At 39.6% G+C, this 6,819-nt stretch overlaps 1 long non-coding RNA gene across 6 annotated transcripts; it reads right to left on the minus strand.

The window, feature by feature from the left end:
* Positions 1-3,027: 3,027 nt before the first annotated feature.
* LOC121404829 lies at positions 3,028-6,576 on the minus strand. 6 transcript variants are annotated; one of them, XR_005968241.1, is made up of 3 exons: positions 6,395-6,566; positions 6,023-6,197; positions 3,028-3,549 (listed from the first exon to the last, which is right to left on the minus strand). It is a non-coding gene; the product is annotated as an uncharacterized LOC121404829 (long non-coding RNA). The 6 variants fall into 6 exon arrangements; XR_005968240.1 differs by having other exon boundaries at positions 6,023-6,200; XR_005968237.1 differs by having other exon boundaries at positions 3,028-3,546; positions 6,023-6,324; positions 6,395-6,563.
* Between the last annotated feature and the right edge of the window lie 243 nt (positions 6,577-6,819).

The raw sequence follows: 6,819 nt of genomic DNA on the forward strand, positions 1-6,819 counted from the left end.
TTATAAAGAGGTTGTTGCGTACTTTTTCATTAATATCTTATTGTGCATTGCATACAATTTTAGCAAAAGCATTGTGGATAGCAAAATAATTATTATTAGTAATAGTGTCCACAGTGAACCTATGTCTTCTGTGTGATCTACTATTTCAAGTTTATTGACGACATTTGCCGTCGGATTTTCGATCTTTGATTCTGTTTTACCCATGATTGAATTATTGGGTTTTTCTTTTATCTCAAAAATTATTTTTAAAATTTGATATATTATTATACCAATTATCATTACATTTGTGTCCTACCTAATAGCCGAATGGCTTTACAGGCCAATCTATTTTACCGGTCGACTCAATTGTCGTCGGGTATTACACAAATTAAATTTATTTATATTGTTTTAATAGTATTTAATATTATTTTGATGGGCGTTCTCTGTAACGCTATCGGTCCGTGGCCCAGCTTGTCCCGCTGGCGGTGCCGGTGCTGTGTCTTCGCACAGCCTAGTTGGATTGGGTTCTGGAGCTGGTCATCTCGCAGGCTGATGGGGTGCCGGCGCTGGTCATCTCTTTCCGTTTCGGCAACACCCATATGCAAGTGTTGTTGCACGTCGGGCTGTAGAGTGGCCCTTGGCAGTCTCCAGGGCACTTCTTTTGTTGTTTTGGTATGGCTCTGGGGGCAGGACGGTGATTAATAAGTTGTCTATTTTGTTTTTGTGTTGTGGCACAGGGTGAGCTTTTACTTTTTAATAGCGACTCGAGGTGTTCGAGTTCGCTCTGTAACTTCACTGCGACTTTCCACTTCGGGGGATTGTCGTTTTTATACAGAAGTTTAACGATATCAGACTTTCTCTTTCTGATTCGTTCTTTTAAATCACTTCTTCTGGGTTTAAGTTTAATTTGGGTGCTCATCCCTGTACTCACTCGGATATTTCTTTGCTGTTTCTGTCCTTATTATTCCAGTTGGACCAGTTGTTCATCACTGTCCTTAGTGTTCCAGTTGTTCCAGTTGGGCCAGTTGTTCATCATTGTATTTATGCAGCAGTAACACCATAGCACGGAACACAATAATGCAATCACACAATTTAACTGTTCCTTTGGCATGGCCACAGCCTTTAATATGATTTGATTAAGATGTTAAAATTATTAAGTTGTTTTAATCGAGCAGTGTCGAATTTGTCACAGTCGCCATGATATGTTACAGCTCAGCGAAACAATACCGCTAAGTTTGGTGGCTTAATTCAGAATGTTAATTGAATATCTTTTTGTTCTTATCCTAGGGTACAATCATTCTTATGTATAACGGAGAGCGAGAGTTCTCCCATGCATTATATGAAAAGAGTATCACCGCATAAGTATTAGTGCGCGTGGTCTCTGCCTGAGTCTAATGGAAATGCAAGATCAGCGTTAAGGAGCTTTTGAGAGAGAGACCCATCGCCTCAGTGTTAGGGCGTTTGGGTTCTGCCTGAGTTCGGGTAAATGCCTGCTCAGCAGTTTTGGTAGCTGACCGATCTGAATTCAAGTCTTAGATTGTTGCTGTGCAAAAGGAATGTGTAACGTCAACATAAGTTGTTTATGTCACTGCTCATATGTACGCGCTTATATATGTATTTATATATATAACAGAGTGTTACATATGTACATGCGTGGGTTCACTACAGTTTACCCAAAAACCTAAAATGAATATTAAAACAAATTCTTTAAATTTAAAATGTCTAACCCCAACCCCAACCCTAACCCACCCGATGCTACCACGCGCCCATCGCTGCTACTCTATATAGTTGGCTTTTTTGCAAAGCCAGCCTCATCATTGTAAGTAAATTAGTGGGGTAGGGAATCGGAAATGAAATGAACTACACCCTCTGCCTACTCGTAGGTGGCTCCATGGAGCAACTGCTTAAACAGATTGAAAAGGATTTCTTGAGCAATTTTTTTGTCTATTGTATTTTCAATTCTTGCGAGACAAAAACTTTGAAAGCTCGGGAAAAGTCGAAAAAAAATAATTCTTTGCCTGGGACTTCCTCCGAGCAGAGCGAATCAGCCACCAAATGTGAGCCCTTTCCGAGGTCTCACACCAAAGACAATACTCGTATTCAAATGCATTACACTCTGGCAAGTACAGATGAAATCCTTTATTAAACAATACTCAGAAGATCAGAAAGCAAAAAGGTGTGACAGGTATTTATGGCAAATGCCAAAGAGTGGCAAAAAGTGGCAAAAAAAAAGTCTCCCTTTAACCATTTCTGGCTACATATTCCTTTATTTTGGTAACATATTTCATAAACTAATTGCAAACATTCAAATTTTTGTGCGACTTATTTTTCTAGAAATTTCCATAAATCAGCCACAAATGCAAATACAAAAAAAAATTAATTAAATCTGTTTCAAAATGTTTCAATTTCACAGTCACACAGTCACAGCAAGAAGGCCTTGTGCCCCTGTGTTCCCCTTTTCTTTAGCCACCCTCTTTAGGGAAAACCCCCATAATGATAGTTTAGCACTCAAATTTGTTCATCGTAAATCGGGCAACATCTTAAACCGAGAAAAGAACAACAACAAAGGGGATAACAGAACATTCCAGGCGGCCTTCACCAAAATCACTCTCCCCTTTAGTACATTTCAATTGAAGTTTAAAGATAGCTAGTCCATAGGATTATTAACGATTGTTATTTGCATTTGGAAAGTAGAACTTACATTGAAATGAAGCTCGGCATGTTCAAGAACTTTAACGGCCCCGGCCACATTTCCTCAAAGATCGAATCGTTGCCAAACTCGTCCGCTGGCCTGGACAGCGTGGAGTGGAGGGTACGTGCTAAGCATGGGACGTACTTCAAGTAATGTCTGCTCATATGATCTATAAACGGGCATCATCTCCATTTAGAAAATAACAAATATTTCTCGAAAACACTTAAAAAAAAACAGCGCGTTTCCTTCTATTTCCCATGCAAATACTTACATACCTATATACTTATATATACTAAAAAAAACCCCATGGAACTTTAATTTCTCGTTACATTTTCTTTTGTTGTCATTCTGCATAACAATTTCCACTTGAATCAAAATTCTAACACGTGTACATAAAACAACAAATGTTTGGAACAAATATGTCTTATCGCGTGAATGCATTGTTCCTTTGGGTTCCTTGGGCTTCACCTCCTGGTGTGTGAATTGCTATTTTAATGCCATCGAGAAATACAGACGCACTGAGTACTTCGACGTGGAGCTGTACACAGACAGGTGAGAGAGGCGAATTGAGCGAATTCCGACTGTATATCCTTGGCTACATCTGTGTGCTGTATGCTGCATTCCAGAAAACCCCGAGCCTCACATGCAAGCAATCGGGTAGCGAAAACCCCGCGTCAGATGTTCCACGATATTTTCTCACCTTTGAAATGATGTGGCCAGTTTTTGCATCACCTGCCTTGTTCAAGTTCGCGTTGAAGTTGTCGTGGTGGCGCGGGCACGTCTGTATTGGCATAACAAGGAGCAGCAGGAGGAGTTCAGTAGGAATCAGGATAATAATCAACAACTTGCGGATCAGACGTGAGCTGATGATAGAACTGCTGAAGAAACAAGAAGAATGTTTTGAATTGGAGCTACAGCCAAGTGTTGGCTTCATCCCGGGCATGGTACTACGCTCGGGAAAGAAGTTAGGGACAGGAAAGTGGTGGTCGTCCACAGTGGTGCCTTCGAGCAAGAGGATAAATCAATTAGTGATTCCCCCACACCACACACTTGGCCCTTAGGTTACTCACTCTGCTCGTGGCTCGCAATTCAATAAAATATATAAAATAAAACTTTTACAAAAATTTTTTTAATTTAGAATTTCGAATTTTTCGACGAGTCTGATATTTTTTGTTTTTAGTTGTTACTTGTTTGCTCTCTATAGCAATAATACATTTTTGTTTGTTTCTAAGGGGACCTCGGTTTGACTTTTGCACAAAAGCAAATGTGATCAAATATAATTCTTTAATTTATGTGACTCCCAAGAAGCCAGAATTTGTGTGTTGTATTCCAGACATCCAGACTAGGCAATATTGTCAGTTTTATTTTATTTTATTTATTGAAGTCTAGAAACTATCTGCTAACATAAATTATGATTAAAATTAAAGGAAAAAAAAGTGGATATAGGAAATAATATAAAATTAGTGGATTGTAAGAACAGGTATATCTTACTGGCTATAATTTTAAGGGATAATTCAGGGGATAGGGTATGATAAAGATTATTATAATTAGATCATAAGTTTCGAAAAGGGTCGTCTTGAGCGTAATTAGACCTACAGAAGGGTAAAAGAAACGGACGAAAGGTACGGGTAGGTCTAAGGGGAACAGAAAAGTCAAGCAGGCCAAGAAGTGCTTCTGAGTCAACAAGCCCAACTAGGAGCTTGTGTACAAACATAACGCCGCTACAAATTCTGCGATGGCGCAAAGAAGGGAGGTCTAAAAGTTGTAGCCTCTATTGATAAGGTGGCAAGATTATATCCGAGTCCCAGTTAAAATTACGTAAGGCAAAAATTAAAAATTGTTTTTGGACCGACTCGAGAATGGACTGTTCCTTGTACTGTGGACTCCAGACACAAGAACAATATTCCAGAATCGGACGAACCAAGGAGACGTACAGTGTTTTGGTGACATACGGGTCATCAATCTCCTTGGACCAATGCTTTATAAACGCTAGAACAGCCTTAGCTTTATTTACAGTTGCAGCTATATGGCTATTAAAACACAGTCTATGATCGAAAAGAACTCCAAGGTCATTAGAACTCGAAATTCGTTCGAGGGCATGAATTCCTAGAGCGTACGAGACAAAGTGTGGAGCGCGACGGTAAAAAGTCATAAGTTTACATTTAGAAAGGTTGCACCAAATTTGCAACTCGTTTAGGTCGAGTTGAAGGCGTTTGTGCAGGTACCAATCAGAGTAGGAGAGATAGATTTTATCATCGTCAGCGTACATTAGTGTAGAGCAGTATGTTATAACTTGAGGAAGGTCATTCACAAATAAAATAAACAGAAGTGGACCTAAATGACTACCTTGTGGCACTCCTGATGTAACATTAACGACATTCGACAACACATTAGTAAACAAAACACGTTGTGTGCTGTTCCATTCGGACCAGTAGATGCGGTCAAACCAGGTTGACTCGAACTGCAAGTTGCGTGTTGAAGCTGAGTAGCTATACGGTTCCGACTGTGGCTGGTTCAATTCATTTACATGCGAAGTGGTTCCAGCACAACTAGACGCCATCCAACCAAGTTGGCTCGAACTGCAAGTTGCGTGTTGAAACTGCGTGTTCGCATTTACATGCGAAATGAATTGAACCAGTCGGAACCGTATAGCTACCCAGTTTCAGTTTACCCAGTGGTTCCAGCACAACTAAACTGCAATCCTGATATAACTACAAAGCTCAAATTTCACATCCACAAAAAAAAAGAAAATATCAACACATCACACATACTTGCATAGGTATCACTTAATAGAATTAATTATATGTAACAAAACAAAACACCAATTACACAACACCAAATGAACATTAACACTAGAAGTAGAACTAAGTTAAAAAACAGTTCGTCAACCGTAAGGGAACCAAATCAACTAATTGTACGACCACAAACCAACTATTCCACCATGGATTTAACAAACTCTGTGCCAAATAATCCAGCAGATGTATGTTCATCCTTACGTATTCCGGGCGCAATTAGATTCCTACCCGAATATGACGGTGACGCAAAAAAACTTAATGAATTTTTAGAAATGTCGAAGAAATAGGTGTCGCTCATCAAGGGTACTGAAAATAAGCCGTACGTGAAATTTTTGTTAAGATCAATTAGAAATAAGATAAGATAATAAGTGGGAAAAGCTAATGACGCCCTTACGGCATCAGAAGCTGGACTCAATTGGAATGAGATCAAGGAAGCCTTGATCATACACTGCTCTGACAAAAGAGATGAACAAACACTTTTGAAGACCCCGAGCCTCACATTCAAGCAATCGGGTAGCGAAAACACCGCGTCAGATGTTCCACGATATTTTCTCACCTTTGAAATGATGTGGCCAGTTTTTGCATCACCTGCCTTGTTCAAGTTCGCGTTGAAGTTGTCTTGGTGGCGCGGGCACGTCTGTATTGGCATAACAAGGAGCAGCAGGAGGAGTTCAGTAGGAAGCAGGATAATAATCAACAACTTGCGGATCAGACGTGAGCTGATGATAGAACTGCTGAAGAAACAAGAAGAAAGTTTTGAATTGGAGCTACAGCCAAGTGTTGGCTTCATCCCGGGCATGGTACTACGCTCGGGAAACAAGTTGGGGACAGGAAAGTGGTGGTCGTCCACAGTGGTGCCTTCGAGCAAGAGGAGAAATCAATTAGTGATTCCCCCCCACACCACACACTTGGCAATTAGGTTACTCACTCTGCTCGTGGCTCGCAATTCAATATCGCAATAGACGTGTGAATTTTGGTGTTTCCATTCTATATGAATGGATATAAAATAAAACTTTTACAAACATTTTTTTAATTTCGAATTTTTCGACGAGTCTGATATTTTTTGTTTTTAGTTGTTACTTGTTTGCTCTCTATAGCAATAATAAATTTTTGTTTATTTCTAAGGTCCCCTTTGACTTTGGGTTTGACTTTTGCACAAAAGCAAATGTGATCAAATATAATTCTTTAATTTATGTGACTCCCAAGAAGCCAGAATTTGTGTGTTGTATTCCAGACATCCAGACTAGGCAATTTTGTCAGTTTTGTTATGTTACAGCTCAGCGAAACAATACCGGTCAGCTTGGTGGCTTAATTAAGAATGTTTATTGAATATCTTTTTGTTCTTATCCTAGG

This window comes from Drosophila obscura, unplaced genomic scaffold (assembly GCF_018151105.1).
Source record: "Drosophila obscura isolate BZ-5 IFL unplaced genomic scaffold, ASM1815110v1 contig_45, whole genome shotgun sequence".
Lineage (NCBI taxonomy): Eukaryota > Metazoa > Arthropoda > Insecta > Diptera > Drosophilidae > Drosophila > Drosophila obscura.